Source organism: Pleurodeles waltl, chromosome 3_1 (assembly GCF_031143425.1).
Source record: "Pleurodeles waltl isolate 20211129_DDA chromosome 3_1, aPleWal1.hap1.20221129, whole genome shotgun sequence".
NCBI lineage: Eukaryota > Metazoa > Chordata > Amphibia > Caudata > Salamandridae > Pleurodeles > Pleurodeles waltl.
In genome coordinates, this window is record NC_090440.1 from 1815336577 (window position 1) to 1815355853 (window position 19277).

A 19277-nucleotide genomic window follows, 5' to 3' on the forward strand; every position below is an offset into this window, starting at 1 on the left:
GACACAAAGGGAGCTGGGGTGTAGTCTGCATTTCCTGATGAGCCATCTGTGCTAGGATGGAGGGGAGGAGTGGTCACTTACACCTGAAAGGGCTGTGCCTGCCCTCACACAATGTTATATTATAGTGATTTCCCTGGGGAGGTGGCAGTCCCTGGAGCTGTCACGGGGGGGCGACATAGGCCCCTCGACATTCATTTAAGAAGTTTCATATATGTATACATAAATATAACTTACTGAGGGTCGTCAGTAGGTTGCAATAGTTAGGATCTAGTTTCCGTAGGAAAAATGTTATTTGGTTTGCTTATAACTTAGGTGCTGTTTGACAAATCTTCACAAATGTTACCAAACAAGTGTTCTTCTTTTTCTAGTTCTACATGGACATTTTTGGAAAGGCCAATCAAGTGGGGGTCCGAAAGAACAGAGGGGTCAAAAATTGGTGTTTTCTATGTAATTTTGCATGGAGATTTTAGAACTGAATAGAACCTGAGCCACTGAGCAGAATTACACCATATTTGGTAGAAGGCTAGATTTTGGCTCAGAAAGATCTCTTTTTGTGATTTGTTGTGAATAAGAGATACTAAAAAGAAATATATATATATTTTGGCCTCTGAAAAACAAAGGAAATGTTTGTTCTCTGCTGATGAAAGGATTAACCCAGAAACACGTGTCCAGAGATGTTTGGAAATACAAGACCTGAAATAATGAAAATGCTAAAGAATTATCTGTAAGTTGCTGACTTTGCTACATTCCATAATGACCAGTTGCAAGTGCGCTTTTGTTCAAGATCACTCTCTCTTGTATAAATTTAACGGCCTGTCCAGCCGTGAAGGCAGCACCACTGCATAAAGGAGCAGCTCTATGTGTGACTGTATGGATAGTCACTTTCAGAACAGCGGCTTGGAACATTGGCAGCAAAAACGATTTTCTTACTTGGAATTTGCCCACTACTGTGTTGTATTATTATGTTTGGCTTCCGCAACCCACGTGGGATACAATTTTAAAATGTGTAGGACTACCTTTAACAGGATGCACTTTGTAGCTCTCTTGAGGTCCACTGGGACAAAACTGGTATCCAACTGATATCAAGTGCCTGCAATTAAATCTGCTGAGCAGCCAGGCAGTTGGCCTTTGAAAAAGGAAGGAAATGTTTGTTCTCTGCTGATGAAGGGATTAAACCAGAAATACGTGTTCAGAGATGTTTGAAAATACACGGCATGAAATTATGAAAAAGCCAAAGAATTCTCTGTTATTGCTGACTTTGCTACATTCAATAAGGACCAGTTGCGAGTGCGCTTTTGTTCAAGACAACTCTCTCTTACATATATATATATATATATATATATATGTATATGAATCTAGGGACACATGTCCTCAGCGGATCTGACAAAACTCATGCTGAGATCTGATTGGCTAACAGCACTTCAACCAGGCAGCGTCGGCTGCCATGGTGATGGGGTCCCACAGTGAACTCACCAGGGCCAAAAAACAGTTTTTGAAGAGTTTTTGCTATGAAAACTGAAGTGGTTTTGCAAATCTCAGCCCAAATTAAACACATGCGGTCTCCCACACTTGTTTAAACTTCAGCCCCTGTGTGGGCCTGTTCTCGTAGGCAAATGAAAATAAGTACATTGTGAATGGATGCACACAGCCTCCCTTCCCAGGCTGTTTACAGCCCCAGGGACCACCACCTCCCTGGGGCCAGAATACAAATTACAAGAGGCAGGGGGGTGCTTGGCCCCTTCTGGGACATTTTCAGCCCCTTGAACCACCACCTCCCCAAGGCAGGCTGATTTTGACAAGGGGAAGGGGCAGACCATGCAATTTGAATGGAGCCATTAATGTCCCTGGGGAACGCCGACCCGGGGCCCACCTCCTTATGTCTGAAGGTTCACACAACCGGGACATTGCTGTTTGCTTTCACTTGGCATTAGGTGTGACAGCTCCCGTCACCTGAGAGCAAGCAGTGAGTCCACTCCCAGTGGGCTGGACCAGAAAAACTGCTACTGCCTGCTGGAAGCAGAGTTTTTATCTATTTCCCTACTGTTGGAAATGGCCCTTCTGCAGGGTCACCCCCAAACCTTTTGCCTTCCTCCTTCTATTTTTCTGACCTAATTTTTGCTGGCTTTACCACTGCTAATTAGTGCTAAAGTGCATATTCTCTCTCCTTAAAACATGGTGACATTGGCTCATACCCAGTTGTCTTATTTAATTTACGGGTAAGTCCCTAGTCAAGTGCACTACATGTACCCAGGGCCTGTAAATTAAATACTACTAGTAGGCTGCAGCACTAGTTGTACCACCCACATAAGTAGACCCCCTAACCATGTCTCAGGCCTGCCTCTGCAGTGCCTGTGTATGCAGTTTCACTGCCACTTCGACTTGGCATTTAAAAGTACTTGTCAAGCATAAAACTCCACTTTATCTACATATAAGACACCCCTAAGGTACGCCCTAGTAACCCATAGGGCAGGGTGCTGGGTAGGCAAAAGGCAGGACAAGTACCTGTGTAGTTTACATGTCCTGGTAGTGTAAAACTCCTAAATTCATTTTTACACTGCTGTGAGGCCTGCTCCCTTCATAGGTTAACATTGGGACTGCCCTCATACATTGTTTGAGTGGTAGCTGCTGATCTGAAAGGAGTAGGAAGGTCATATTTAGTATGGTCAGAATGGTGATATAAAATCCTGCTGACTGGTGAAGTTGGATTTTATATTACTATTTTAGAAATGCTACTTTTAGAAAGTGAGCATTTATCTACACTTAAATCCTTCTGTGCCTTCCAATCCACATCTGGCTAGGTTTAGTTGACAGCTCATTTGTGCATTCACTCAGACACACCCTAAACAGAGGATACTGAGCCTCACTTGCATACATCTGCATTTTGAATAAGTCTTCCTGGTCGGGGAGGGTGGAGGGCTTGACACTTGCATGTCAAAGGACAGTAGTCTGCCCTCACACAAAGGACTGCCACCACCCCTACTGGGACCCTGGCAGACAGGATGGAACTGAAAGGGGAGCTTCTGCACTTCTGAGCCACTCTTTGATTTTTACCCCACTTCAAAGGCACATTTTGGTATTTAAGCAGGGTCTCTGACCCTACCAACTCAGACACTTCTTGGGGTAGACACTCTACCTCACAGACACTTCCTGGAGAAGAGAACATGAACCAGAATCTGCATCCTGCCAAGAAGCCCTGCCTGGCTGCTCAAAGGTCTTACCTGTCTGCTTTCTGTGAAGGACTGCTGCCTTGCTATTGCCCTGCTGCATTGCTGCTCTCTGGCTGTGGTGAAGAAGTGCTCTCCAAGGGTTTGGATAGAGGTTGCCTCCTGTTCCCTGAAGTCTCAGGACCAAAAATACTTCATCTCCACAAGAAAGACTCCTCATGCGTAAAAATTCAGCGCACAGCCTGCCAGAAATGACGCACAGCCTGCTCCGCGGTGAAAATTTCACCACACGCCGAACCGGAATGACGCAGCCCGACTTCACCTAGAGAAGATCGATGCGGTGCCAGCGTAGCGACTGGAAATTCGACGCACAGACTCACCGGATCAACACACAGCTGTGCCGGAATGATGCAGCCTGACTTCCAGAGAGGAATCGATGCACGACGCAATGCTGACTTCGACCTGCCAGTGCCGTAAATCCATGCATCATCCCCATGGTGTGTGAAAACACCGTAACCCAAAGAGGATCCATGACTTAGCGCTGCAAATCAATGCACAGCCATCCCTGCGTGAAAACTAAACCACGCATTTTCGCGTGCGGCCCGAGAAATCGACGTACACAGCTTTGTTTCCATGCATCTCCTCCTCTGTGGTTCCTTGCAGAGATTTTTCACGCGAACCAGGTACTTTGTGCTTGAAAGAGACTTTGGCGGTCATTCTGACCTCGGCGGTAAAAGGCTCTTACCGCCGGTCAGAAGACCGCCATTCTACCGCCGCGGTAAACCGCCACGGTCATTCTGACCCACAACAGCCAAACCGCCAAAAACCCGACATCCACGGAAGGCCGCCTCATCAGCGGTCAGCGATAAACTGGAGATGACCAAACCGTCACGCCAACACAAACACGCCCATGCCATTACGATCCACGCGGCGGTCTTTCAACCGCGGTATTCCATTGGCGGTACACACCCCCGCGGTCAAAATACACAACCAGCTCCAAAACACAGCCACATTGGGCAATTTGAAATACACACACCTGATACACATACACACACCACTCCCACACATCCAATCAACTATAAGACACACACCCACATCACCCACAAACCCCCACTACTAGAAATTCGGAGAGAAGGCGAGAGAGAGAGAGAGAGAGAGCACAGCTATCGAAAAGCCCAACACACACAGGAACACAACATCATCACCCACACCACATCCACGCACAAAATACCACACACCACCACACACACCACACTCATCACCACAAACACCACCCCACACCACCCCATGGCACCCCAAAGACACCCCAGGTTCTCGGACCAAGAACTCAGGGTCATGGTGGAGGAAATAATTAGGGTAGAGCCCCAGCTATTCGGCACACAGGTGCAGCACACCACCATTGCCAGGAAGGCGGAGCTATGGCAAAGGATCGTCGACAGGGTCAATGCTGTGGGACAGCATCCCAGGAACCGGGAAGACATCCGAAAGCGCTGGAACGACCTACGGGGGTAGGTGCGGTCGATGGTGTCAAGACACAACATCGCTGTGCAGAAGACTAGCGGTGGACCCCCACCCACTCTACCCGAATTCACAGCATGGGAGCAAGAGGTCTTGAACATCCTGCATCCTGAGGGCCTCGCTGGAGTAGGCGGAGGAATGGACTCTGGTAAGTCTAATCTCAACTACCTTACCCCCCCCAACCACCAGCATGCCAACCCACACCCCCACCCTCACCCCCAACCCCCAGCACACATCCTCCCTGCCGAGGTCTCACCAGCACAACCCACCCAACACAACACCAATCCCTGAATGCCAACACAAACCATGGACACCCATCACCTAAGCATGACCACTGCACATACCCATCCCCCCCCCACAAACCACCCTCACAACTCCTCCCACAAGGGAATGCCAGCACTGGGGGACAAGGGCACCCACAAATCGCACGCCATGGCACACACAGAAGCAATAACCATACTCTTTTACCCCTGCAGGGCCCGAACGCCAACACACCGGCCAGGAGGGTCCAGATTTGTCCATCCCGCCCCCAGAACAGGCCCCCAGTGATGACAGCAGCTCTGTCGACCTAGAACCTGATGACCAGCCCGGACCTTCGGGGACCTCTGGACAGTCGGTTCCCCACACACAGACACAGGCCACAGCAGACCCAACCCCCTCTGGGAATACCAGCACAGCTCCCACCCAGCGGGCCCATGCCTCTGTCTCCAGGACGCGTCAATCAGCGGTGTGTCCGCCACTACAGGGCACCCAGGCTGACCCACCACCCCAACAACAACAGGGACTTGGGGGCAGTGGTAGTGGGCTCACCGTCCAGGGGACAGAGGCCCGGGGAAAAAGGGGAACTGGGAGGGCTGCTGTGCGAGAGGGGGTTGACCGGCCCAGGGAACCCACTCTCCAAGAGGCCCTCACCACCATCATGGGAGCATACCACCACTTACAGGAGACGATGGCGACGGTACTGGCCAGGTTCCAGGAGATCCAGGCACAGCAGGAGGAACGGTACATGGGGTTCCGAGACGAACTCAGGAACATCGGTTCCGCAATGGGGACCATTGTCCTGGCCCTCATCCAGATAGTCACCACATTGCGGGACCATGTGGCACCCCAAAGGGCCCCTGTCACTAGCCCGGACCACGAACAGCCTACCACCTCCGCCGGCGCTAGTGGACAGGAGGCCCCCACACAACGACAGGCCACCAGAACCCCACCTCCTGCTGAAGATCAACCACCCCGCAAGCGGAACCTGAGATCACACAAGAAGACAGAGTAGGATGCCAAGACCCCCGCCAGCATAAGATACCCCCTGATGTCATCCCACTGTCCCACATTGTCACCCTGTCCAACCTTGAACTGCCCCTGCTCCATCCTTCCACAGGCATATGGACAATGCACCTGTGCGACTGAGAACTGGACTCTGCCATGGACATTACTCCACCCCCACCCATCACCGTTTTACTATCATGGACCCATATGCAGCACTTAAAATAAATCACAATTGCACTTCAAAAATCAGGAGTCTGCTTGTATTCTTTACAAATGTATTACACATAACGGTGCAATAATGTTCAGTCACATTGTGATGACAACATACCAATGTCTATAAGCATTAGTCCATGGTCAAACAAAGCAGCAGTCACGCTGTGGGTCATACAGCTCTGAAAAGGGAACGGAAAGTCAAAAATCAGTTAAAAGGAACTGGGGGGAAACACAGAAAGTAGAGATGCAGGAGGGCAGAAGTAAATGTAAAAAGGCGTGGGTGATTCTTACCTGTGTGCTCCTGAAAATACTGTTGTATAACTGTGTCCCTGTTGTCCGTGTCGTCCCAGTCGTCTTCCTCCTCTTCACTCTCCACAGGCTCCACAGCTGCTACAACACCACCATCTTGACCATCCTCCTGCAGGAAAGGCATCTGGCGTCGCAATGCAAGATTGTGAAGCATACAGCAGGCCACGATGATATGACACACCTTCTTTGGTGAATACATTAGGGATCCACCTGTCATATGCAGGCACCTAAACCTGGCCTTCAGGACCCCGAAGGTCCGTTCTATAATCCTCCTAGTTCGCCCATGTGCCTCATTGTACCGTTCCTCTGCCCTGGTCCGGGGATTCCTCACTGGGGTCAATAGCCAAGGCAGGTTGGGGTAACCAGAGTCACCTATTAGCCACACACGGTGTCTCTGTAGCTGTTCCATCACATAAGGGATGCTGCTATTTCGCATGACATACGCGTCATGCACTGATCCAGGGAACTTGGCATTTAGATGGGAGATGTACTGGTCAGCCAAACAGACCACCTGGACATTCATCGAATGGTAATTTTTTCTATTTCTGTACACCTGCTCATCGTCTTTTGGGGGTACTAAAGCCACATGGGTCCCATCAATGGCACCAATGATGTTGGGGATATGTCCAAGGGCATAGAAATCACCCTTCACAGTGGCGAAATCACCCTCCTCAGGGAAAACAATGTATCTCCGCATGTATTTCATCAGGGCTGACAACACTCTGGACAAAACCTTAGAAAACATATGCTGAGACATCCCTGATGACATGGCCACTGTTGTCTGAAAAGACCCACTTGCCAAAAAATGGAGTACTGACAGAACCTGCACCAGAGGGGGAATCCCTGTGGGTTGGCGGATGGGGGACATCAGGTCAGGCTCCAGCTGGGCACACAGTTCATGTATAGTGGCTCGGTCAAGTCGGTATCGAAGTATAATATGTCGTTCTTCCATTGTCGACAGGTCCACCAGCGGTCGGTACACGGGAGGATTCATCCTTCTCCTCGCAAGTCCCAGTGGACGGTGCCTAGGAAGGACAACATGGAGCACAGAGTCAAGCAACCCACAGGTACGTTCACCCAGCTTGCACAGTACACGAATCGCTATGCATTGAAAGGCTTGTATGAGTGGCAATGCAAGGCCTAGGCCTGTGTGATGCAGTAGCAATTAAGCCATGTGGGCCCTTGTAATGGCAGCTGCCTGACCTGAGAAGTGTGACAGTGGGATATGAGGTCAATGCGCTGGCGTGGCAGACCGTGGCGGTAGGCGGTCGAAGACCGCAGTGCGAAGGCGCATTGGTTCACATTGAACACTATGGGTCTCAGGAGCCAATGACGAGGTGCTCCGGCGGTCGCGGTACGCACCGCGGCGGTACGCACCGCGGCGGTACGCACCGCCGCGGGCGTGACCGCCATTTTCTATCTGCTTAACCACTCGAGACCTGATCATCCACAGGAGAGGACCTATACTGCAAGTGCTGCTGTGACCTCGGTCTGGAAGAGACAATGGCTGCTGCGACTGGGGAAAGGGCCCCTGCCTTCACTTCAGAAGAGTTGGAGAAACTTGTGGATGGGGTCCTGCCCCAGTATGCGCTTCTCTACGGTCCTCCAGACCAACAGGTAAGTACACTGGGTGCACGTTGAATGGGCTATGCCTGGGTTGTGTATGGTGGATGTAAGATGGTAGGGTGGGGAGCGAATGAGGAGTGCAAGGCACGACAGATGAGAGCATGTGCCACATGGCAGGGTTGGGGAGGGGGGGCAATCACATCTAACATGCAGAAAAATGATGAATATTCCTTTCCCACCCTGTACATGTCAAATAGGTCAGCGCCCATCAGAAAGTCGACATTTGGCGTGCCATCGCCAAGGAAGTCCGGGCCCTGGGGGTCCACAACAGACGGGGCACCCACTGCCGAAAGAGGTGGGAGGACATCCTCCGCGGGACCAGAAAGACCGCAGAGTCACTGCTGGGGATGGCCTCCCAACGTAGGAGGGGTGCCAGTCGTACCTTGACCCCCCTGATGTCCCGGATCCTGGTGGTGGCCTACCCCGATTTGGATGGGCGCGTGAGGACATCACAGCAGACACAAGGGGGTGAGTACCAGCACATTCTGCTATCTTTACACGCAGTGGAAGCGTCTGGGTGGGGGAGGAGGGCTGTGGGTGACATTAGGCCAGGGCGCTTTCTGTAGTGTAGTCCCCTCCTTTAGGCATGGCCCTGTGCCCCCGCCCCCCACCTCTGTAGGGTGCCAAGTACAGCAATCCATGGTCCAGCATCACCCATGTGCGCATTTGTTGTCCATAGACCTGTTGGCCTAGTCACAAGTACTGAGTAGTGTACCCCGATTGCGCGGCGTAGTGCATGAGGCTCCTGTGTCTGTCCTCTCCGCCAACGGTGTTGACAATGCATGCACTCAACCTGTTTTTATTTCTCCCCCCACCCTTTTTCTTTATCTTCTTGTGCATGTGTGCATTAGCATCATCAGGCGGAGGAGAATTGGCATCAGAGCACGAGGGAGCTGAAACTCACAAGGCCCCGGTGGGCCATGCTACAGACACCGAGGTCACCAGTGAAACGGAGGGCGAGGGGAGCACCACAACGGGGACCCGTGGTGACACCAGCGACACCGACACATCCTCGGAAGGGAGCTCCCTAGCGGTGGCGGCAACATCCCGGCCCCCCGCCTCTACAGGTACAGCCACCACCCTGCGCACCAGCTCCGCCCTCCCAGCAGCCCCTCAGCCTTCGCTCCGTGCCTGCTCGCCCAAGAAGGCGGGCATCTCCTTCGCCCCAGGCACCTCAGGCCCTGCCCCTGTTACCCCTGCTGCCCTCAGTGAGGAGGTCATTGACCTCCTACAGACCATCATTGTTGGGCAGTCTACCCTTCTGAATGCCATCCAGGGGGTAGAGAGGGAGGTGCATCGGAGCAATGCATACCTGGAGGGCATTCATTCGGGTCAGGCTGCCCATCAACGATCGTTCAATGCTCTGGCCTCAGCACTGATGGCAGCTATTGTCTCTGTTTCCAGCCTCCCTCTTCTAACTGCCTCCACCCTGTCTCCTGTTCCTTAGCCTATCCCATCCACACCATCAGACCAGCCTGCACACACCTCAACACCCAAGGGCAGCTCATCCAGACATAAGCACCACAGATCACACAAGCATTCACCCAAGCAACACCCAGATGCAGACATGGCAACAGTCACTACCACCTCTGTGTCCCCCTCCTCCTCGTCTCCCTCCTCCCTCCCTGTGACGTCTCCACTCACACCTGCATGCACACCACCATCAGCCAGTACTTCCATCACCAGCACACCCTCCATTACAGTCAGCACATGTGCAGTCACCACCCCCACTGCCATTTACACGTCCCCTGTGTCCTCTCCCACTGTGTCTGTCACCCCCTCTTCCAAGACACACAAACGCAGGCAGCCACCCACCCAACAGCCAACCACCTCACGACAGCCTACGTCACAAGCACCTGCACCCAAAGACAGCACACCTGACTCTCCTACAACCACATCCTCTTCCTCCACTCTCATACCCACTACACCTACCCTTTACATTGGTCCTAAAAAACTTTACCTCTCCAAACTTAACCTCTTTGCCCCACCTGACCCACCCCCTCCATCTGCTAAGTCCCAAGAGCACCTCAGCCACCACCAGCCCTGCTTCAAGTGTCACCATTGTGCACGGGTTTTGGAGTCCACCCTTTCCCAGCACTGATACATCGGCCAGCAGCAAGGGGACAGCCAGCCCCCCCGCTGGAAAGAGGACCCGTAAAATCAAGGGCCGCCGCGAGAAGACTGACACAGCTGCCCCCAAGGAGCAAAGTCCTGGGCCGTCACCTGCCACAACATCCAGGGGAGGCAAGGGCCAGAGAGCCTCATCGAAGGAGGGCAAGGGAGGAGAAGTCAGCCAGCAGGGGTGCGGACCAGGAGGGCCCCACAAGCCCCATCCCGGGTGTGAGGGGGGACACCCACAGGCCCAGGACTCCGTCACAGAAGGGTCCAGCAACTGCACGGTCGGAGGGCGACTAAGCAGGGAGTCCTGGCCAGGTCTGGCTCCCTTGATAGACAAGAAAGGCACCGCTGAACAGGGCCCCGCCGTGAAGACAGGCACCGCTGAAGAGGGCCCCGCCGTGAAGACAGGCACCGCTGAACAGGGCCCCGCCGAGAAGAAAGGCACCGCTGAACAGGGCCCCGCCGTGAAGAAAGGCACCGCTGAAGAGGGCCCCGCCGTGAAGAAAGGCACCGCTGAACAGGGCCCCGCCGAGAAGAAAGGCACCGCTGAACAGGGCCCCGCCGTGAAGAAAGGCACTGCTGAAGAGGGCCCCGCCGTGAAGACAGGCACCGCTGAACAGGGCCCCGCCGTGAAGAAAGGCACCGCTGAACAGGGCCCCGCCGAGAAGAAAGGCACCGCTGAACAGGGCCCCGCCGTCTCAAGCACCGCTCCGCTGGGCCCCGCCGTCTCAAGCACCGCTCCGCTGGCCCCTTCCTGTCAAGCACCGCTCCGCTGGGCCCTTCCTGTCAAGCACCGCTCCGCTGGGCCCTTCCTGTCAAGCACCGCTCCGCTGGGCCCCGCCGTCTCAAGCACCGCTCCGCTGGGCCCTTCCTGTCAAGCACCGCTCCGCTGGGCCCCGCCGTCTCAAGTACCGCTCCGCTGGGCCCTTCCTGTCAAGCACCGCTCCGCTGAGCCCCGCCGTCTCAAGCACCGCTCCGCTGGGCCCTTCCTGTCAAGCACCGCTCCGCTGGGCCCCGCCGTCTCAAGTACCGCTCCGCATGGCCCTTTCTGTCAAGCACCGCTCCGCTGGGCCCTTCCTGTCAAGCACCGATCCGCTGGGCACGGCCGTCTCAAGCACCGCTCCGCTGGGCCCTTCCTGTCAAGCACCGCTCTGCTGGGCCCCGCCGTCTCAAGTACCGCTCCGCTGGGCCCTTCCTGTCAAGCACCGCTCTGCTGGGCCCCGCCGTCTCAAGTACCGCTCCGCTGGGCCCTTCCTGTCAAGCACCGCTCTGCTGGGCCCCGCCGTCTCAAGTACCGCTCCGCTGGGCCCTTCCTGTCAAGCACCGCTCCGCTGGGCCCCGCCGTCTCAAGTACTGCTCCGCTGGGCCCTTCCTGTCAAGCACCGCTCCGCTGGGCCCCGCCATCTCAAGCACCGCTCCGCTGGGCCCTTCCTGTCATGCACCGCTGGCCCATTGACAGTGCCGGTTCTGTGTCGAGCTACTGTTCACGCTGCACTCGGGGCACCCCGCCTCCTCCATGACCAGTGGAGTCTGTAATCCACCTGATGGACTGTGGCTTTGCACTCCCCAGGATGGGACAGTGGGCATGGTGGCCCCTTCGTGGTTCTGGCGTCGTGGACCCCTGTGGCTGAGGTGCCCCCCCTTCCCTTCCCCCTGAGGTGCCTGTAGTTTTGTCATCTGATGCCCCAGCAGTGTTCTCTCCAACGGACTCAGGTCTCCTGTGTGGGCTTTGCCCATGTGTTTGGTACACATTGGCCCACGGACTGTGGAAATTTGACACACTGAGCAGGACTTATTGACTTTGTACATAGCTTTCGCACTGTTCATGATTTTTGCTTTGATATTTCATTACGATAATTTTCCATGATTTCGATGAACCTAATTTTACATAAATGTTATTTAAAATGTTATTATGTCTTTGCATTTTTTAGGGGGGGGGTTGGGGGGAGTCACTCAGTTGTTGCTCTGCATTGGTATGTTGATAGTTGGGGGGGGGCGTATGTGTGTGCCCGTAACCTTTCGTCCTCCCCCCTCCCCTGTGTCGTAGGTGCAGTACTCACCGTCGTCTTCTGCGCCGGAGTTCGTACTCGTGGTAGATGAGCAGGTAGACAAGAGCTGGTAGGATGTTTAATTCGGGTTCCATGCTGTCCTCCGTCATCGTGGAGTGTATAGAGGTGAGCGTTTTCCCGTTCGTAGTCTGTTTCCGCCGTGTTTTTTTCGGCGGGGCTCCCGCCCCGGAAAAGGTGGCGAATTGGTGAGTTGTGATACTGTGGGCGGTACATTGTCTGCCGCCTGCCTGTTGGTGGTGACCGTCGCGCTGTTTGTCTGTCCCGCCGTGGCGGTCGGAGTGTTAAAGTGGCGGCCTGTGTTGGCGGTTCCCGCCAGGGTCAGAATTCCATTTTTTGGACCGCCAGACTGTTGGCGGGTTGGCCGCCGCTTTATCACCGACCGCCAGGGTCAGAATGACCCCCTTTGTTTGCTTTTAGAAAGACGTAAGACACTTTATATCACTTTTTTGTGATATCTCCACATATACTTATTGCATTTTAATCGTTTTGACATGCATTTATCCAGATAAATATTATATATTTTCCTAAACACTATGTGGTGTAGTTTTGTGGTGCTATATGGTGTTATTGTATGATTTATTGCACAAATAATTTACACATTGCCATCTAAGTTAAGCTTGACTGCTCTGTACCAAGCTACCAGAGGGTGGGCACAGGGTCATTTGGATTGTGTGTGGCTTACCCTAACTAGAGTGAGGGTCCTTGCTTGGACATGTGGTAACCTGACTGCCAACCAAATACCCAATTTCTAACATTGGTGATCAGCTTTGGGGATAGGACTTGCATTTGTGCAGTGACATAAAGGTAGCTAAGTATTCATTACCTACCCACAGTTGAAGGTCAACCTGTTTTTTTTTTCCTTTTTCCGCTATTTTGTTTTTCTGCCTAAGTTTTAACTAAATCCTCACTCAACATGTCTCTGGCTGGGTCTCAAGCAGGAGCTACAGATTTTGACCTAGCCAAGCTGGAGACATATACTGTCAAACAGCTGAAGGGGTTCTGCAAGGAGATGGGAGTAGCCACTCAAGGCGCCTCCAGAAAGAAGGAATTTCAAAAGACGCTGAGGGCCTGGGCAGAAGCGCATTCAGAGTAGGATGTTGACATAGAGGATCCATAGGATGGCCCCTCAGAGGATTTCTTGTCAGTAGTGGGGGTGTTCCCCCTGGAATTGTGCCTCCTGGTAAACCAGGGAGCAGTGTCTCTGACTGTGGCCTGACCACAGAGGAAAGGAGGGCGGAGAGATAATTTCAACTGCCAATGGCAAAGTTAAGCATGGAGGCAGAGGAAAGAAAGGCTCAAAGACTGGCAGAGGAGAGGAGAGCTGAGGCTGCAGCTGAGAGAGCCTTGCCTGAGAAGAAACTTTTGTTTGCTCATGAACTGAGTCTCAAGGAGCTGGATCTTAAGGGAAAGCAGTCTGAGTCCAGCAGTAATGGTGGCAGCATACAGGCAGGGCCTGCTGGAGAGAAGAAGGTTTGTATACCTAAAAATGTGGTGCCCAGTTTTGGGGTGGGAGATGACATAGATAAATGGCTGGCTGTTTATGAAGTTGCACTAAGGGCTCAGAGGGTCCCTGAAGAGCAATGGGGTACAGCTATGTGGGGGTATGTGCCAGCAATTGGGAGGGGCACACTCCTCACATTGGACCGCAAGGATCAAAACACCTACTCACACATGAAAGCCATTTTACTTGCCAAGTTTGGGCTGACCCCTGAGAAATACCGTCAGAGGTTTAGGGACAGCACCAAACAGTCCACACAAACATGGGTAGATTTCTTTGACTTTTCCAGTAAGGTACTGAATGGATGGGTGTGGGGCTGCAAAGTAAATGATTACACAGGACTGTATAGTTTGATTCTGAGAAAGCATATGCTCAGTACTTGTTTTACAGAGTTGTGCCAGCACCTAGTAGACAGTAAGCTGACTGATCCCAGGAAGCTTGCTGAGGAGGCGGACCTCTGGACTAGTACCAGAGTGTCCAAAAAGGTACCTGGGAGTGACTCTAAGAAGGGTGGTTCCTGTTCCCCCCCAACAGAGTGAGGGGGAGGATAGAGATGACCCAGACAAGTCCCAGAGTAAAGTGGAGGAAGGGGTTCCCAGGCCCCATCTGAGAAACAAGGTGGTTGTTCTGGTGGGTGGTGGCCCAAAGCATCCCATTCCCAACCCCGCTGCTTTGAGTGTTCCCAGCTAGGACACAGGAAAGGGGACTCTGTCTGTCCAAAGAAATCACCCCGGGTGGGACCTCTACAGTGGTGGCCAATGTGGCCTTAGGGGAAAGTAGTCCCGAGGGGCAGGTCGTAGACCATGCCTTCATCTCCTTCAGTTGGGAGGTGGACTCAGAGGGTAAACTGGTGATCCTTGAGGCTGGGAGTCATCACTTCCACCTAGTGGGAGTGAATGGGGTCCCAGTCACTGCTCTGAGAGACACAGGGGCTAGTCTTACCATGATGGTGGAGAGGCTAGTGTCATCAGAGCAGTAGACCAGCCAGGTGTGTAGAGTGACTCCAGCCACTGGGGAGGATTTCCTCCGCCCCATGGCCCTGGTGTCCCTAGAGTAGGACGGGGAGGTGACCCAGAGGTGGGTCATAGTTACTCACCAGCTGCCCATTGACTGCATTCTGGGGAATGAGTTACCCCTAGTGTCAGGAGAACTGAGAGGGTTGACCCCTAAGGGCGCTCTGACAGTACAGTTGTCTGGCAGTACTGCTTCTCAAAGGAGGGCATGGAAGTCCAGAGGGAAGGGCAAGGTGAGGAAGGACTCATCATTGTCCCCTGTTCAGCCTCAGGGTTCAGACCCTTGGCTGAGTACCCAGTATCAGGGTACCACCCCTGAACTGGTGGGAGGTAGAATGGAGAAGAGGTACAAGACCCTTGGGACTACTACCCCCATTCTGAAATGCCTCAGGAACCCCTTGGGAGCTCCCTACCAGCTCCCCAGCAGGAGGAGAAGCTCATCCAAAGGCCCCACTTAGCAGTGGATGGTCTGGAGGCTGGCTCTTGACAATGAAAGCTGTCAGTGGCATCTGTTGGTTTCTGTCCTTTTGGACAGAGCTTTCCCTGGGTTGGGGACAGAAGTCAGACCCAAGGAATGGAACGGGCCACATCACTTTGTTGGCCATGGTGGTACTATCAGCATACTTGGATGCATCTGTGAGCAAATTAAAGTTAGGAGCTTCACAGATGGGGTCCTTAGGAGATGTGAAGGGTTCCCCATGGTTCAGTCCAGTAGCCCCAAAGAGTATGGACAGAGGAGCCTCACTGAGGCAGAAAGGCATAGAACTGGCAAGTGCCCCTGCAGTAGTGGGCCATTGTCCATGTTTTATCGCCTTAAGCAGGGAAGTCCATCAGAGTGTTGATTACTCTACCCTGGCATTATGCTGGAAGGGGGGTATGTTGGAAATGGCTTTTCTGCAGGGTCACCCCCAAACTTTTTGCTGTCCTCCTTCTCTTTTTCGGACCTCATTTTTGCTGGCTTTAGGACTCTGTGCACTTTACCACTGATAATCAGTGGTAAAGTGCATATGCTCTCTCCTTAAAACATGGTGACATTGGCTCATCCCCAATTGGCTTATTTAATTTACATCTAAGTCCCTAGTCAAGTGCACTACATGTGCCCAGGGCCTGTAAATTAAATGCTACTAGTAGGCTGCAGCACTAGTTGTGCCACCCAAATAAGTAGCCTCTTAACCATGTCTCAGGCCTGCCTCTGCAGTGACTGTGTGTGCAGTTTCACTGCCACTTTGACTTGGCATTTAAAAGTTCTTGCCAGCCTAAAACTCCCCTTTTTCTACATATAAGACACCCCTAAGGTATGCCCTAGTAACCCATAGGGCAGGGTGCTGTGTAGGCAAAAGGCAGGACAAGTACCTGTGTAGTTTACATGTCCTGGTAGTGTAAAACTCCTAAATTCATTTTTACACTGCTGTGAGGCCTGCTCCCTTCATAGGCTAACATTGGGACTGCCCTCATATATTGTTTGAGTGGTAGCTGCTGATCTGAAAGGAGTAGGAAGGTCATATTTAGTATGGTCAGAATGGTGATATAAAATCCTGCTGACTGGTGAAGTTGGATTTTATATTACTATTTTAGAAATGCTACTTTTAGAAAGTGAGCATTTCTCTGCACTTAAATCCTTCTGTGCCTTCCAATCCACATCTGGCTAGGTTTAGTTGGCAGCTCCCTTGTGCATTCACTCAGACACTCCAAACAGAGGATACTCAGCCTCACTTGCATACATCTGCATTTTGAATGAGTCTTCCGGGGCTGGGACGGTGGAGGGCTTGACACTTGCATGTCAAAGAACAGTGGCCTGCTCTCGCACAAAGGACTGCCACCCCCCCCTACTGGGACCCTGGCAGACAGGATGGAACTGAAAGGGGACCTTGTGCATTTCTGAGCCACTCTTTGAAGTCTCCCCCACTCCAAAGGTGCATTTGGGTATTTAAGCAGGGTCTCTGACCCTTCCAAATCAGACACTTCTTAGGGTAGACACTCTGCCTCACAGACACTTCCTGGATAAGAGAACCTGCATCCTGCCAGGAAGACCTGCCTGGCTGCTCAAAGGACTCACCTGTGTGCTTTCTGTGAAGGACTGCTGCCTTGCTTTTGCCCGCTACCTTGCTGCTCTCTGGCTGTGGTGAAGAAGTGCTCTCTATGGGCTTGGATAGAGCTTGCATCCTGTTCCCAGAAGTCTCAGGACCAAAAAGACTTCATCTCTACAAGAAGGACTCCTTGTGCGACGTAATTCGACGCACAGCCTGCCAGAACCGACGCACAGCATGCACCGCTGTGAAAATTTTACCGCACGCGAACCAGAACGATGCAGCCTGACTTCGCCTCGAGAAGATCGATGCAGTGCCAGTGTAGCAACGGGAAATTCAACGCACGGCCTCACCGGATCGATGCACGGCCGAGCCGGAATGACGCAGCCCGACTTCCAGAGAGGAGTCGATGCAGTGCCTGCCATGTGGTAGAAAATTTGATGCAACGCCTACCGGATTGACGCAGCTCCTGTGACTTCCTCCTGCCAGCGCCAGATATCCACGCATCGCCCCAGAGCGTCTGAAAGCCCTGCAACCCAAAAAGGATCCACAACCAAGCGCTGGAAATCAACGCACAGCCGTCCCTGCATGAAAACTAAACTACGCATCACCGTGTGCGGCCCGAGAAATCGAAGCACACCCCTGTGTTTCCATGCATCTCGTCCTCTGCTGTTTATGCAAATGAGGTACTTTATCCTTGAAAGAGACTTTGTTTGCTTTTAAAAAGACTTAAGACACTTTATATCACTTTTTAGTGATATCTCAACATATACTTATGGCATTTTTATCGTTTTGACCTGCATTTATCCAGATAAATATTATATAATTTTCTAAGCACTGTGTGGTGTATTTTTGTAGTGCTATATGGTGTTATTGTATGATTTATTGCACAAATACTTTACACATTGCCTTCTAAGTTAAGCCTGACTACTCAGTGCCAAGGTACCAGAGGATGAGCACAGGATAATTTGGATTGTGTGTGACTTACCCTGACTAGAGTGAGGGTCCTTGCTTGGACAGGGGGTAACCTGACTGCCAACCAAAGACCCCATTTCTAACACTTACCCACTATGAAACGAGCTAGGAAACAGATGAAGAAATTACTCCCACTCACAGGGATCAGCATTTTCTGTCAGGCCCTGCGCCCACCCCCTCCCTGTGGGGGCCTCCAGCTGGTTGGCTGCAGGTCCTGGCCACAGGCCAGGCCTGGCAAGCACCCACCTCTGCGCATGGCCAAAGGCTGAGTATGGATATGGGATATGTGCCTGTGGGGGGTTAGTCGCAGGGCCTTCTGGCCAGCCCCTGCCATGCATGGCCGAAGGCCATATGTGGAGTGGGGTTGGGTGCCTTTGGGTTGTTGACCACAGGGCCTGGCTGCAGGCCAGGCCCTCTGTACAAACCCCACCACGCACATCTGAAATTCAACCCCTGCTGTGCACAGCCAAAGGCAGTGCATGGCAAGTGGGTGGGTAGCTGCGGGTCTCAGCACCATGACCCGGCCACAGGCCAGGCGTTGCAGGCAACCCCTGCTGTGTAGGGTCAAAGGCTGTACATGGCAGGGGTTGGATTAACGTATGAACATAAGGTAATTAAATATCACTCAGCATTAAACAAACAAAAAAATCACTGAAAAACCTCAAATTTACAGGAACCTTATAGTTAGGAAATAGAAGTTAAAAAACCTTAGAAAATTACTGAAAGAAACAAAGATTATAGGAACATACCATCATAGTTAGGTTCACATTTTACAAGCACAAAACCATAGAAACTCAACAATTATAGTTATACTCATCTCAAGAAACTATAACTCATACCCTAAAGTAACTATAACTTGAGCCTGCACCATGCATTGCTACTTGCCCCACATATTACATCAGTATTGACATCTTCCATGACATAATATAACTGCACCATTTGCAATAAAATGATTGATGAGAAAACTGTGCATGGGGAGGTGCAAATTATCCATAAACCTTTGTTTTTTTCAGTGAGTATATAGCTTACAGGGACATTATAGTGAGGCTCACAGTTAAATCGGACAAAACCATAGAAATTCACTTGTTAAAGTTATCTAAAGTAACTGTAACTTGTGCCCTAAGGTAACTAAAACTCGCACCCCTGCCATGCACAGTATTTTTGTCAAAAAATATACTGCAAATATTACATTGATGTTATCAAAGATGTCTTGAGTGCCATAATTTGTGGGGTAATTAGCAGTTCATGGTGAGAGTGCAAATTACCTTAGGGCACGAGTTAGAGTTACTTGAGATAACTCTAACCATTTTGCACATTTAAAATGTGAGCCTAACTATAATGTTTCTATGTATTTTTTTTTATTCTATTTCCTAGCTATAATATCCCTGTAACCTTTGGCTGTATCAGTGTATTTCTATGTTTTTTGAACATATAGGGACTGATCAAAACTTTGGCGGAGGGTATTAATCTGTCCCAAATGT